The following is a 14,251-nucleotide window of genomic DNA, read 5'->3' as shown; positions in this document are numbered from 1 at the left end:
GACCCAGCGTGCAATATTATCTTGTAGAGATGTTTTTCCATCAAAATTACTCATAAATTTATTTATCCTAAAAAATAAGTCTGCCACTCTAAAATCCTCCACTACTCTACAATTCTCCCTTTCTTTATTCCATTTTGTTAAATGGGTGGGTTACCAACTACAGCATGAAACGTCCCACACAAAGCTAAAGGCAGCTCAGGAACTCAAAGCCCTCAGCTCTGATTTAAATCTCCCCTCCAGTAAACTTCCTTGGTTGGTTATTTGCCTTTCTCTGAAATGACTTCTTAACATTCCCCAGCCACTGAAAACGATAAGCAGAAACCTGGTTGATTAATCAAAACAAACAGATTATCATCTTTCTCTATCCCAACAACAGTGTGTTCTCCATGGAAAATGAAAATGCTGTCCATAAAACACAGCCCAGCACTTGTCAAGTACAGCACTCCTACAACACCAGAACTATCACATCACTCGAGTACACTCTAAATAAGCACACCCTTTCCCCGCAATATCACAACACTAGTGAAATGCAGAGGTTTTCAACACCCAGAGTTTATGCTTTATCATCCATACAAGAAAAAAATCAAATCAAAATGAGTCTCATTTCTTCAAAGTGTACAGGAAAGTCAAATCAAAAGCAATGAAGGGTGGAAGTGGATTCAAGATTCCCTGAAGAGAGAAAGAGGTTTCTGGAATTTCCTACGTTTAGGGACAAAAGGATTCACAGTTTCAACACACAGTTCTCTCCTCAACAAAGAATTCCTTTCCTGCACCCCCCACCTCTGCCCTTACTTTTTAGTCTTTACCCCTGTCTCTAGGTCCCCTTTCACTCACCATGGTTCCTTCTCTTCTGCACCAAAGGCTCTCTTACACTTGATCTTTCACTACAGCATTTCTACCCTGACCCTTGCAGACCTTCCGGAGCAACTCCCCACAACACGCACATTCGATTCCCACCCCCGTGCAGTCTACCCCAGTTCTACATCCATCAGGACTCCCCGAGCTTCCCTTAGCCCCCTTCTCTTCCCTTACTTCCCATCTCATCCTTTAAATCCTGGGGCCCATCTCTTCCTGCTCCTCTCACCATTTGCTTTTAGCCTTGTCTCTTCACCTCACTGTTTTCACCTTGGATCTTGCTGAACCTCTTCAATTAACGTAATTCCCCAGTTATCCTGGTCCCAGATGGCCATCACTTCTTACACCCTAACTCTAGTCTCCTTTCAGCTTTTCTGCTCCCAGAATTGTCCTACAGACACCCATTCCTTAACTGTTTCCTTTCGCCCTTCCACCACACTCTTATTCCGGACTCCACCTGGTTCCAATCCAGGTCTCATTTGCCCCCCCTCACTTTACAGAATTTACATCCATCGCCCACCCACTAACCCATTCCTTTCTCAGAACCTCGCCAGCAGTTCCCACCACACCGCTGGTCCTAGTCCTTCAGCTCATCTCGCTCCGCACTAGTTCACACCCTTGTCACGTCTGGCTCTTAATCACTCTCTCTTTCCTACTCCCAACTATTACTCCAGCTCTGCCCCTCCTTGTCTTCCACTTCCAACACTTACCCCGGTACCCCTCACCCGAACACCACCCCCTACGAAGCTTTCCCCTTCAAACCCCTGCTCTTACACCTAACCCCACGATCCCTTTTCCCAGCCCTAACCTCATTCCCTGCCCGGCTTCCTTAACGCCCACCACCCTGGCTTTTGCCTCCTTCCTACCTCCTTGGCTGGCTTTTTCTCACTCCTCCTCTCCCTAGCTTCTAACCCTTTCTCCCCTTAATCCTCCTCATCTCATTCTCAACCCGGTTCCCCCCATCGCCCCCAAGCCTTCCTTTCCCTCTCCCTTCAAGGCTTTTGCCCCAACCTAGCCGTCGCCCACCCCGCCAAAATAAGACGCCGGCGCGCCCCGACTCCCGGCTCTCGTTTCCCGCCGCCCCCGCCCTGGGCGCCCCCAGCCCGCCGGCGCCGCGGTCCCGCCCCCTACCGCAGCTCCTCCCGCCCGCAAGGCGCGCGCTGCCTTTGTCGCCCCTCACCCGGTGTGTGAGGATTTTGCTTCTTTAAAGGGGAGGGTTAGTGAGCCGGAGACTCCTATCCCCGCCTCCGAGTCTTAGAATGGGCTCCCTGGCCGTCGCGGCCTCCCCGGCCCCCGTCCCCCCTACCCCCTGGAGCTACCCACTTTGCCGCCTCCCCACCGCCTCCGTCCCCTCCCCTGGCCCCCTCTATTTACCGCCATCATCAGCACGCGCGAGCTGTCACCAGGGCGCGAGACAACCGAACGCGGCCCCGCCCCCTGCCCGCCTATTGGCCCGCCCGCTGGAGCCCCGCCCCTGGGGCCCTGCATTGCGCCAACGGCGCAGCGCTGGGCCGCGACCCCGGCACCGGCACCCTTTCCGAGGGTTCGCGTCGTAGGCGCAAAGTTTAGGGTCAGCCACAAACGCACGGCCGCTTTGAGCCTAGCGTAAGGAGCGGCTGCGTAGGGGGGCGTTGTGAATGACTGGTCGAAGTTTGGTTGAAGCACAGGAGGGTAAATAAGAAGGTTTCCAGACAAAGAGACTCTTAAAGGTACAGACTGTTATGTCTGTCCCTCCTTCTTAAAGGGCCAGAGACGCTCCCGAGCCCATCTCCGCCCCCTTCTTCCCGGGTAACTGTAAAGGTATTTTACATGAGTTTCCCATATTTTTTTGGGTTCACCTTTAACACCTCTCCCCACTGCGAAGGAAAAAGGCTTTCTCACCATCCCGTCCATATGTTTTGTTTTGTTCTGTTAAAAGACGTTATTTCTGTGTTGTTCCTAAAGCAGCAGCCCGCAAACCGTGGGGTTTCCGGAGGCAGCAGCAAAAGTTACTATTGGCTCCCAGGCGGGCGAGCACGTGTCTGGCTTTTGCCACTGATGACCCAAGAGAGATTCAGCCGTTTTATGGAAATTCCCAAGTTAGAGGATCGCTGCCGGCACTGATGAAGTTCAGCAAATTGTAGAGCTTGGGAAGTAAACCAGACTGAGTTGGTACTGGTCCTAAGGACTTCTTTCTGGAGGGATGGGGATGGACACCGTTGGGAAATAGAACAGCACCTAAGCTACAAAAGGCTTGGTTCCTAAGCAGTCTCCTAGGTGCACTGTCTTGAAACTACTTGCGGGGTTGGGGGGGAGGATGGGAGTCTCCCAAAATAAGATCAACAATCTCAACATCCAACACATAGCTAAGGCAGATAAAGACTTACATTTAAATATAAGGACAAGTAAAATAAACACACATTAGCTACGTTGGTGGCTCAAGTTACACACCTGTAAATAGGAGAACTAGGTAAGCACAAAAAACAACCCACACACAATAGGAGGGGGGAAACAATGCCTGGACCAGACGCTGTGAAGGCAATTTATTAATAACTTGCACTTTTAAAAGAGGTTTGATAGAAGGAGAGGAAGTGGAGTGTTTCATGAGGTTCAACACCTCAGAGTTAGATTCAGAATTTAGCTCGCTCTCGTCCATCACAGTTAACATAATTCTTTTTAAGGAATTCTTACATTATAACTCTAATTATCTGTCTTATTCCCTTACTCAGCAATCCCCAAGAAAAATCTTGGAGAAGAAAGATTGTTACTTATTCAATGTTAGTTCCATAACAAGGTGCTTTTGCTGAGTGAAGAATTTGGGAGCCACTTAAAACTTCTAATGGAAGGGATGCTCCCAGAATAGCAATACAGGAGGAAAAGTTTCTCAGTGCTGTGAGCATGTATTAGATCAGTGTTCTCAAAAGTGTGGCCCGGAAGCTGGGTGTGGTGGCTCACGCCTGTAATCCCAGCACTTTGGGAGGCTGAGGCAGGTGGATCACGAGGTCAGGAGATCAAGACCAGCCTGACCAACATGGTGAAATTCGGTTTGACTGGATGTGGTGGTGCATGCCTGTAATCCCAGCTACTCAGGAGGCTGAGACAGGAGAATCGCTTGAACCAGGGAGTTGGAGGTTGCAGTGAGCTGAGATCGCGCCACAGCACTCCAGCCTGGCAATGGAGTGAGGCTCCATCTCAAAAAAATAAATACATTTTTTTAAAAAGTGTGGCCTGGAAAGCCCTAGGGATCTGAGACCCTTTGGGCTGGGGGGATAGTGGAGTGCCTGAGGTCAAAATGATTTTCCTAATAATACTAAGACATTATCTGCATTGTCACTGTGATGACATTTGCACAATGATACAAAAGTAGCAATAGGTAAAACTACTGCCTTAGCACAATCAAGGCAACTGCACCAAGCTGTACTAGAGGTCAAGGTATTCTTCACTGCTACAGTAAAAAAAAAAAAAAAAGCACCTGTTTCAGGCCAGGCGGGTACAGTGGCTCACACCTGTAATCCCAGCACTTTGGGAGGCCGAGGCAGGTGGATCACTTGAGGTCAGGAATTTGAGACCAGCCTGGTCAACATAGTGAAACCCTTGTCTCTACTAAAAATACAGACATTAGCTGGGTGTGGTGGCACGTGCCTATAATCCCAGTTACTCAGGAGGCTGGGGCAGGAGAATCACTTGAACCTGGGAGGCAGAGGTTTCAGTGAGCTGAGATCGCACCACTGCACTGCAGCCTGGGCAACAGAGTGAGACTCTGTCTCAAAAAAAAAAAAAAAAAAAAACACCTGTTTCATTTAAGAGGTCTTCGATGAAGACAATAAAAATTACTTTAAGTACACGTGTTTATATGATTAAATGTATGTATGTATGCATCAAGCACTTTTAAGTACAACATTTGTCTTGAGAAAAAGCACTTTTGTAATTTGAGTTTGGAGTTGAGTTAATAGCTTTCTTCATGGAACACCATTTTTATTTGAAAGAACAGCTAATAGACTGTAGTTGTTCACTGGATATCTGGCAGACATGTTCTTTTCTTTTTTTTTTTTTTTTTCCGAGACGGAGTTTTACTCTTCTTGCCCAGGCTGGAGTGCAATGGTGCGATCTCGGCTCACTGCAACCTCTGCCTCCCAGGTTCAAGCGATTCTCCTGCCTCAGCCTCCCTAGTAGCTGGGATTACAGGCATCTGCCACCATACCCGGCTAATTTTTGTATTTTTAGTAGAGACGGGATTTCTCCATGTTGGTCAGGCTGGTCTCAAACTCCCAACCTCAGGTGATCTGCCCGCCTTGGCTTCCCAAAGTGCTGGGATTACATGCATGAGCCACCGTGCCCGGCCGACATGTTCTTAAAAATAAAGTCGAGTCTGATAGCATTGTCGGTTATGATAAAACTCAACCATTTATTTTTATTTTTGGAAACGGAGTCTCACTCTGTCGCCCAGGCTAGAGAGAAGTGGCGTGATGTCAGCTCACTGCAACCTCTGCTTCCCGGGTTCAAGTGATTCTCCTGCCTCAGCCTTCTGAGTAGCTGGGACCACAGACGCACACCACCAAGCCCAGCTAATTTCTTGTATTTTAGTAGAGACAGGGTTTCACCATGTTGCCCAGGCTGGTCTTGAACTCCTGAGCTCAGGTAGTCTGCCCGCCTCAGCCTCCCAAAGTGCTGGGATTAGAGGCGTGAGCCACCGCGCCCGGCCTAATAAAACTCAAGCATTTAAGTCAAACAGAATTTCTGACAACTGACTTGTATCTCCCAATATAAGCTTGATAGCTTCCCATGACTTTTTCTAATAAATAAGACTGGTAGTGGGCAGGGCAGGGTGGCTCACGCCTGTAATCCCAACACTTTGGGAGGTCAAGGCGGGCAAATCATTTGAGGCCAGGAGTTCGAGACCAGTCTGGACAGCTTGGCAAAACCCCATTTCTACTAAAAATACAAAAATTAGATGGGCATGGTGGTGCATTCCTGTAATCCCAGCTACTCAGGGGACTGAGGCACAAGAACTGCTTGAACCAGGGAGGCAAAGGTTGCAGTGAGCCGAGATCATGCCACTGCCCTCCAGCCTGGGCAACAGAGCAAGACTCTGTCTCAAAAAACTGAAATAAGGCCAGGCACGTTGGCTCATGCCTGTAATCCTGGCACTTTGGGAGGCTGAGGTGAGGGGATTGCCTGAGCTCAGGAGTTCTAGACCAGCCTGGGAAACAAGGTGACACCCCATCTCTACTAAAATTACAAAAAAAGTTAGCTGGGCATGGCAGCGTGTGCCTGTAGTCCCAGCTACTCGGGAGGCTGAGGCAGGAGAATTGCTTGAACCTGGGAAGCGGAGGTTGGAATGAGCCGAGATCGCACAACTGCACCCCAGCCAGGGCGACAGAGCGGGACTGGGTCTCAAAAAAAAAAAAAAAAAAAACTAAAATAAAACATTAAAATTAAACAACAAGGACTGGTAGTGATATTAATAAATATGATTTTTTGATATTGTATAATGTGTCAATATTTAGGAGATGTGCAGTGTTTTCCAAATGACCTGACCAATGCATGACACTACAAAATCACACATTCGTAAAAGATCCATTCAAAGTGCAAAATAAAGCCAGGCGCAGTGGCTCACGCCTGTAATTTCAGCACTTTGAGAGGCTGAGGCAGGTGGATCATTTGAGCCCAGGAGTTCGAGACTAGCCTGGGCAATATAGCGAGACCCCATCTCTAAAAAGAAAAAAAAGTGCAAAATAAACCAATAAACATTAATAGAACATAAAAAGTTCACTAATATACTTTGAGGTTCCACATTGCAACTAGCCTTTAGCAGAGTTTTGACAGCATCAAAGAATATCCACAATTATCTGAAAAAGTTAGAATATACTTCTCCCTTTTTCCAAATACACATCTGTGGGAGGTTGAATTTTCTTCATATTCAACCAAAACATTGAAACAGATTGAATGCAAAAGCAGATATGAGTATTTCACAGTCTTCTATTATACCAGACATTCAAGAGATTTATGAAAATTAAAAACAATGCTACTCTTCTCAAGAAATTTTGTTTGGAAAAATAATTACTTTTCCCTAAAAATATTGTATCAGCTAGGCATAGTGGCTCACGCCTGTAATCCCAACACTTTGGGAAGCCAAAGTGGGAAGATCACTTGAGCTTAGGAAGTTTGAGACCAAGCCTGGACAACATAGTCATCTCTACTAAAAATAAATTAGCCAGATATGGTGGCGGGCACAGGTAGTTCCAGCTACTCAGGAGGATGAGGTGGGAGGATCGCTTGAGCTTGGGAGATGGAGGCTGTAGTGAGCTATGATCATGCCACTGCATTCCAGCCTGGGCAACAGAGCAAGACCCCATCTCAATAAATAAATAAATTAATTAAATACATAAATAAATATTTTGCTCGCGCCTGTAATCCCTGCACTTTGGGAGGCTATGGTGGGTGGATCAGCTGAGGTCAGGAGTTTGAGACCAGCCTGGTCAACAAGGCGAAACCCCATCTCTACTAAAAATACAAAAATTAGCCAGGCATGGTGGCAGGCGCCTGTAATCCAAGCTACTCGGGAGGCTGAGGCACAAGAATTGCTTGAACCTGGCAGCTGGAGGTTGCAGTGAGCTGAGATCATACCACTACACTCCAGCCTACGCCATAGAGTGAGACTCTGTCTCAAAAAAAAATTATTTATGTTAACGTGATGGGCTTATTGTTACCTTTAAGCAAATTAATAAACATTTAGGCCAGGCATGGTGGCTCACACCTATAATCCCAACACTTTGGGAGGCCGAGGATCACTTGAGCCCAGGAGTTCGAGACCAGCCTGGGAAACATAGTATGACTCTGTCTTAAAAAATAAAAAATTTTAGAAAATTAAGAACTGAGAGCAGAGATGGCATCTTCTTGCCTACAAAACACTCTTCATATGTATTTTCCTTTGAGCCTCTCAACAACTCTATGAAATATGGAAAGCAGGCATCATTATTCCCACTGTACAGATGAGACTCAGAGACAACAGCTTGATTGAAGTTACATGGCAAGTTAGGGCCAGTGCTATGGCAAGCACTCAACCATCTGTCTCTTAAAGAGGCATTCTCTTCCCTTGAGCAGGCCACCCCAGAACACCCTTCACATTCACAGCCTTGCCTTTCCTACTTGACAAAAGACTTCACATTCACAGCCTTGCCTTTCCTACATGACAAAAGACTTCTACTCTTGAATTCTGGCTTCAGGAAAATCTAGGCTATATAAATGTGGTCCCTAAAATCTCTTTTTAAAAGTCTCCAAAGAAAATTCAGTCAAATTCATATTAATCTTAAAAATTAGTCTGTGCTGGCCGGGCGCTGTGGCTCAAGCCTGTAATCCCAGCACTTTGGGAGGCCGAGACGGGCGGATCACGAGGTCAGCAGATCGAGACCATCCTGGCTAACACGGTGAAACCCCATCTCTACTAAAAAATACAAAAAACTAGCTGGGCGTGGTGGCGGGCGCCTGTAGTCCCACCTACTCGGGAGGCTGAGGCAGGAGAATGGGGTGAACCCGGGAGGCGGAGCTTGCAGCGAGCTGAGATCCAGCCACTGCACTCCAGCCCGGTCAAAAGAGCGAGACTCTGTCTCAAAAAAAAAAAAAAAAAAAAAAAAAATTAGTCTGTGCTATCTGATGGGGCAGTGGTATGTTGGGAAATGAAACAGAATGCAAGAGAATTAGGAAACTTTGCCCTAATCATTTCAATAATTTTTCAACTTGCTAATTTCATCACAGAGGCAAGGAACTATTTCTCTGCCTCATCAATCACATTTTTCTGAAAAATGAAAAAGTATATGCATTATGCCAAATTCCATTACAACAGAATACTTGTCAGACCCCATGGAGTGTCATAACAGAACAGTAACTCTAAAGCCACAGAAGTAGCTATCAAGATTGCTTCATATGTATTTACTCCTGCCTATTTTCAAAAGAAAAAGGGGAAACATAGGAAGATAGCACAAACTCAGTCCATCTTCCCAGAAACTGTCTGAAAGGCCCAAAGGATTGGCTATAAAATGAAGAAGGAAAATCCTCTGGCTTGACACCCAGATGTAAGGTCCAGAAGGCAGGGAAAGATCCTGCTCACAAAAGCTGGCTGGACCAGTCTCAAACTTGCTTAACTTTGTCCTCATACTGTTTCCATTGCAGGATTTGTTCTCCCTTTAGGGACTCTTTTCTGGATCACAGATTTTTTTTTTTTTTTTTTTTTTTTTGAGAGAGAGTCTCACTCTGTCACCCAGGCTGGAGTACAGTGGCGAGATCTCGTCTCACTGCAACCTCCACCTCCCAGGTTAAAGTGATTCATTCTTCTGCCACAGCCTCCCAAGTAGCTGGGATTACAGGCGTGCACCACCACATCCAGATAATTTTGTATTTTTAGTAGAGATGGGGTTTCACCATGTTAGTCAAGCTAGTTTTGAACTCCTGACCTCAGGTGATCTGCCCACCTCAGCTTCCCAAAGTGCTGGTATTACAGGTGTGAGCGACCACGCCCCACCGAGATGTGAGTATTGAATGATTGAGGGATCATCATTCAATTATTGACTCTAAATCAAGCTGGGTGATTTAAAGAGTTATTCTAACCAAAAAGACTGATTTGGGAATGCTCTATGCAATCATAGTGACTCATCTTGGAGAGCTCCTACCCCCAAGAAGTGAGTACTCACAAGCCAAAGACACCAAATTCTCAGGGGAGGCCCAAACTTGTAATGCAATTGGTTTCAGCCATTCCACATGAGATAGTAATTGGGGTCTGTGGCCTAAGAAACCCACGCAGTAACAGAAATGGAGAGGGAGGGTGTGGCAAGAGAAAAGGCAATGTTGGGAGTTAAAGGTATGGGGCTGGAGATGACAAGGCCATATATCAGTCCTGCCTGTCAATTTTTGACACCTGGAGCACATGCTTAGGTGGGGAACTTCTAACCACAACCCTTACCTTCCAGTATTTGAAGAGAAAAATTTCAATAACTGCCTTAACCTGAAGCCTCAGAACACACTGGGTTGGGGTAGATCTGGTGGAGGCGAGGAGTGGGTCAGTCCCTAGGTGTTTTCTTCAGTGAAGAAGCCACACCAACGCATGGTGGGGGAAATGTGACTACTTGGTCCTTAATATCTGAGGAAAGCCAGCAGGAGGCAGCGTGGGAGCAGGGTACAGAGAATCCAGCATGGAAGAAAGACAACAGGAAAGCACAGCCAGGGCAGGAACCATCAATGGATGTAGGAAATACACTAGACACAAAGTAGTTTACAGTGGTTCCCAAGATCCAGCATTTGCCTTCCGCTTCCACAGGTTTTGAGGTTGGCATGTATCCCCTGTACTGTAACTTAATAGATCATTTGAAAAGACTCCTCCAGGCTGGACAACAGGATGAGACCTCCATCTCTACTGATAAATAAACAAACAAACTCTTAAAAACACCCCCATCCTAAGGAATAAAGTGCTAGTTATACTTTTCTCTTAATACAAATTAGAATAAGACAGAAGTACTAGTATTAAAATGTTTCCACATTCCACCTAAAATCATCCGGCACCTCAGGGATGTCCAGCTGCTATACTTTGGCACATGCTGGTAGCCAGGAGTCCTGAGCTTGAAGTTTGGTCTGACTCTACCCTCATCTCTCTGCATGACTTCATTTTACACCGAGAGATAACTAAATGAGCTCTAAAGCTTCCCTGACAGCTGGCAGTCAAGGTTAGCATATTTCTGTGTGGCTCTGGCAAAAGTACCCCAAGATGACATTGGCAAGGCCCTAGAAGTTTCCCAGTTTCTGCTCTTTTGGGGTAGCTACAGATGGGAAAAAGGCTAAAGCATCTGGAAACAGAGGAAGGAGGGGTAGGAAGATAGTCTAGAGTGGGAAGAACATGAAATGTGAACCAAAAAAATATGGCATCTCCATTTACTGGCTGAGTGTAAGATTTATTTATAAAATGGGAATAATCACGTCCTTTTCCCCTTAATTTATATAAATAGCCCTCAACTTTCACTTTCAAAAATTATACACAAATATTTATATCCTAAAGTACTCCTAAAAGCCCCACTCAGAAATGCACACAAGAGCTAGATAACATATGGGTCCTTCCCACAAGTCATCAGTTTAGTTTTGGCAGCTTTGCTAGTGGAGCCATATTTCTTAAATTATTTAAGAAATGTAGGCTGGGCAGGGTGGCTTATGCCTGTAATCCCAGCACTTTGGGAGGCCGAGGTAGGCGGATGACGAGGTCAAGAGACAGAGACCATCCTGGCCAACATGGTGAAACCCCATTTCTAAACATACAAAAAGTAGGCCAGGCGCGGTGGCTCATGCCTGTAATCCCAGCACTTTGCAAGGCCAAGGCGGGCAGATCACAAGTTCAGGAGATCGAGACCATCCTGGCTAACACGGTGAAACCTCGTCTTACTAAAAATACAAAAAATTAGCTGGGCATGGTGGCGGACACCTGTAGTCCCAGCTACCCGGGAGGCTGAGGCAGGAGAATGGCGTGAACCCAGGAGGCAGAGCTTGCAGTGAGCCGAGATCAAGCCACTGTACTCCAGCCTGGGCGACAGAGTGAGACTCTGTCTCAAAAAATAAAAAATAAATAAATAAAATAAAAATACAAAAATGCCAGGCACGGCGGCTCACACCTATAATCCTAGCACTTTGGGAGGCTGAGGCGAGCAGATCACGACCAAGAAACCCCGTCTCTACAAAAAATACAAAAAAAACTAGCTGGGTGTGGTGGCACGTGCCTATAGTTCCAGCTATTTGGGAGGCTGAGGCAGGAGTATGGCGTGAACCCGGGAGGCGGACCTTGCAGTGAGCCGAGATCATGCCACTGCACTCCAGCCTGGGCAACAGTGCAAGACTCTGTCTCCTAAAAAAAAAAGAAGCTGGAAAAATACAAAAATTAGCTGGATGTGATGGTGTGTGCCTGTAGTCCCAGCTACTCTAGGGAGGCTGAAGGAGAATCGCTTGGACCTGGGAGGAGGAGGCTTCAGTGAGCTGAGATCAAGGCACTGCACTCCAGCCTGGCAATAGAGCCAGACAAGGAAAATATATTGCATTACCTGCCTCTTTTAGTGACACATTTCCTTTAATTGACATAAAGGAAAAAAGTACCCAAGTGGTAGTTCTTAAATCTAGTGTTCTCTAGACTTAAAGCTGGTCGAATGTATGCTTAAATGTGAAGGAAAAGAACAAAAGTGAAAAATGCTGGAAATGTATGAGCCAAGACTGTGCCTAAAAGGCAAAGTGGGCTGGGCACAGTGGCTCACACCTGTAATCCCAACACTTTGGGAGGCTGAGGCGGGTGGATTATCTGAGGTCAGGAGTTGGAGACTACCCTGGCCAACATAATGAAACTCCATCTCTACTAAAAATACAAAAAATGAGCTGGGTGTGGTGGCGGGCACCTCTAATCCCAGCTGTTCGGGAGGCTGAGGCATGAGAATCGCTTGAATCCGGGAGGCAGAGGTTGCAGTCCAAGATTGTGCCGCTGTGCTCCAGCCTGGGCAACAAGTGTGAAACTCCATCACAAAAAATAAAATAAGGGTCGGGCATGGTGGCTCACACCTGTAATCCCAGCACTTTGGGAGGCTGAAGCTGGTGGATCACCTGAGGTCAGGGGTTCCTGACCTCAGGAATAAAGGCAAAGTTTGTATACTTTTTTTTTCTTTCTAGCTTTTAGGGAATAGAGTCCCTCCTTACAATGCACAAGTCTAGAGAGTCTGTATTTACCACAATCAACTTCTGGAGATTTTCAGGAAATGCACTGTGTTCAAAATGTTGCCTATGCATTGTTTCATTCCATAAAAGCTGCAGCCTACAGAAAAATACAAATAAATAAACCTGGACGAGAGCAAATGTAAATCAGGAGGCCAAAAACATAAGATCTGTGCATTTTATTTTTGTAAACAATATCTAAAACATACCTCAATATAAAAAACCAGAAACAAAATAACAAAAACAGGGCATGAGAACAAAAAATACAGATGACAGGTTCTGTAGTTATGATACTGAATTGAGCTTCCTGTCAGCCAAAACTAGAAGGGAAACATGACCACTACCTGACTTTTGCAGAGGCTTTAGATCTGAGCACTTGGATCTGAAAACAGTTTCTCTTTAGATGTCTTCAAATAAGGGACAGTATCCTTGATGACAATACAGTACATACATTAACAATTCTCCTAAGACCATCTCTGTGTATATCAAGGTTATACCTGGATGAATATTTCTGCAGCAGGCATGGGGTAGGCAGGCAATATGGCCAAATATGTAGTTTGGAGGCTCAAATGAAACAGGAGAAAGAGCTCAGGCAACCATGAAGCAAGGTGCACATATCAGGGTCAAGTGTTCTAACACAAGATTGGGGTGCATGAGAACTGGAGAGGCCTCAATACTGAGACTTAGACGAAGTGTGTGGAATTAACTTCCTAGTGTGACTAATCCAACTTAGCTCAAAGTGACTCTGAGATCAGCCCTTCTCTCAAGTCAATTCATAAATGAATGCTTTAGTTACAGGAGCTATTAACTGCAAATGAACAGCCAAGAGCATTCCTGGGCATGTCCATTGAGCTCCATGTAGCAGAGGCCATTAACTGGGTCTCAGCAACTTGTAGTCACAATTCTCTTTCATCTTGTAGTCACAGCATCCCTGAGTTTTAACTCGGCACATGACTGCCCAGATAAGAGGCTCTATGTCCCAGCATCTCTTTCAGCAAAGTGTAGCCACAGTGATTTGAGCAATGCTCAGTCCTATCTTTTTTAAAAAAACAGATCTTTTCTCTCTCTCTTTCCCCAGGAGAATGCAGATATGGAGCTGATGAATCTTCTTTGATATTGTGGGTAAGAAAACATACTGGGAATGGCTGAATAAGACAGAAAGAAACCAAGTTCCTGATAACCTTGTAGAGTTAAATCTGCCCTAGACCATCTGATTACCTCTCTATTATTAGGTGAGAAAAAAACAAACTTCGATCTTATAGCAGTTTGGCATGTGGCTTAACATATTTCACAACAGAAGGGAAAGATGTCAGAAGGAGAGTTCAAAGGACTCAGGCAACATCCTAGGAAAGTCAATTCGCAAATCACTTCAGCAAACAGGTCAGAAAATGGTAACTATCGCCGGGCGCGGTGGCTCAAGCCTGTAATCCCAGCACTTTGGGAGGCTGAGACGGGCGGATCACGAGGTCAGGAGATCGAGACCATCCTGGCTAACACGCTGAAACCCCGTCTCTACTAAAAATACAAAAAAAAAAAAACTAGCCGGGCGAGGTGGCGGGCGCCTGTAGTCCCAGCTACTCCAGAGGCTGAGGCAGGAGAATGGCGTAAACCCGGGAGGCGGAGCTTGCAGTGAGCTGAGATCTGGCCACTGCACTCCAGCCCGGGCGACAGAGCAAGACTCCGTCTCAAAAAA

At 46.1% G+C, this 14,251-nt stretch overlaps 1 protein-coding gene across 2 annotated transcripts in view; it reads right to left on the bottom strand.

Annotated features, from left to right (window-relative positions):
* Positions 1-2,730, bottom strand: part of USP49 (ubiquitin specific peptidase 49) — a 115,257-nt gene extending 112,527 nt beyond the window's left edge. For both annotated transcript variants that reach the window (XM_023212789.3, XM_023212790.1), the window contains exon 1: positions 2,230-2,730. The gene's annotated coding sequence lies outside the window, so the exon portion shown is untranslated. The remainder of the gene's footprint in view (positions 1-2,229) is intronic.
* Between the last annotated feature and the right edge of the window lie 11,521 nt (positions 2,731-14,251).

Source organism: Piliocolobus tephrosceles, chromosome 5, assembly GCF_002776525.5.
Source record: "Piliocolobus tephrosceles isolate RC106 chromosome 5, ASM277652v3, whole genome shotgun sequence".
Classification (NCBI taxonomy): Eukaryota; Metazoa; Chordata; class Mammalia; order Primates; family Cercopithecidae; genus Piliocolobus; species Piliocolobus tephrosceles.
Note: the sequence above shows the minus strand (reverse complement) of the source record. Positions and strands in the feature narration are given on the sequence as shown.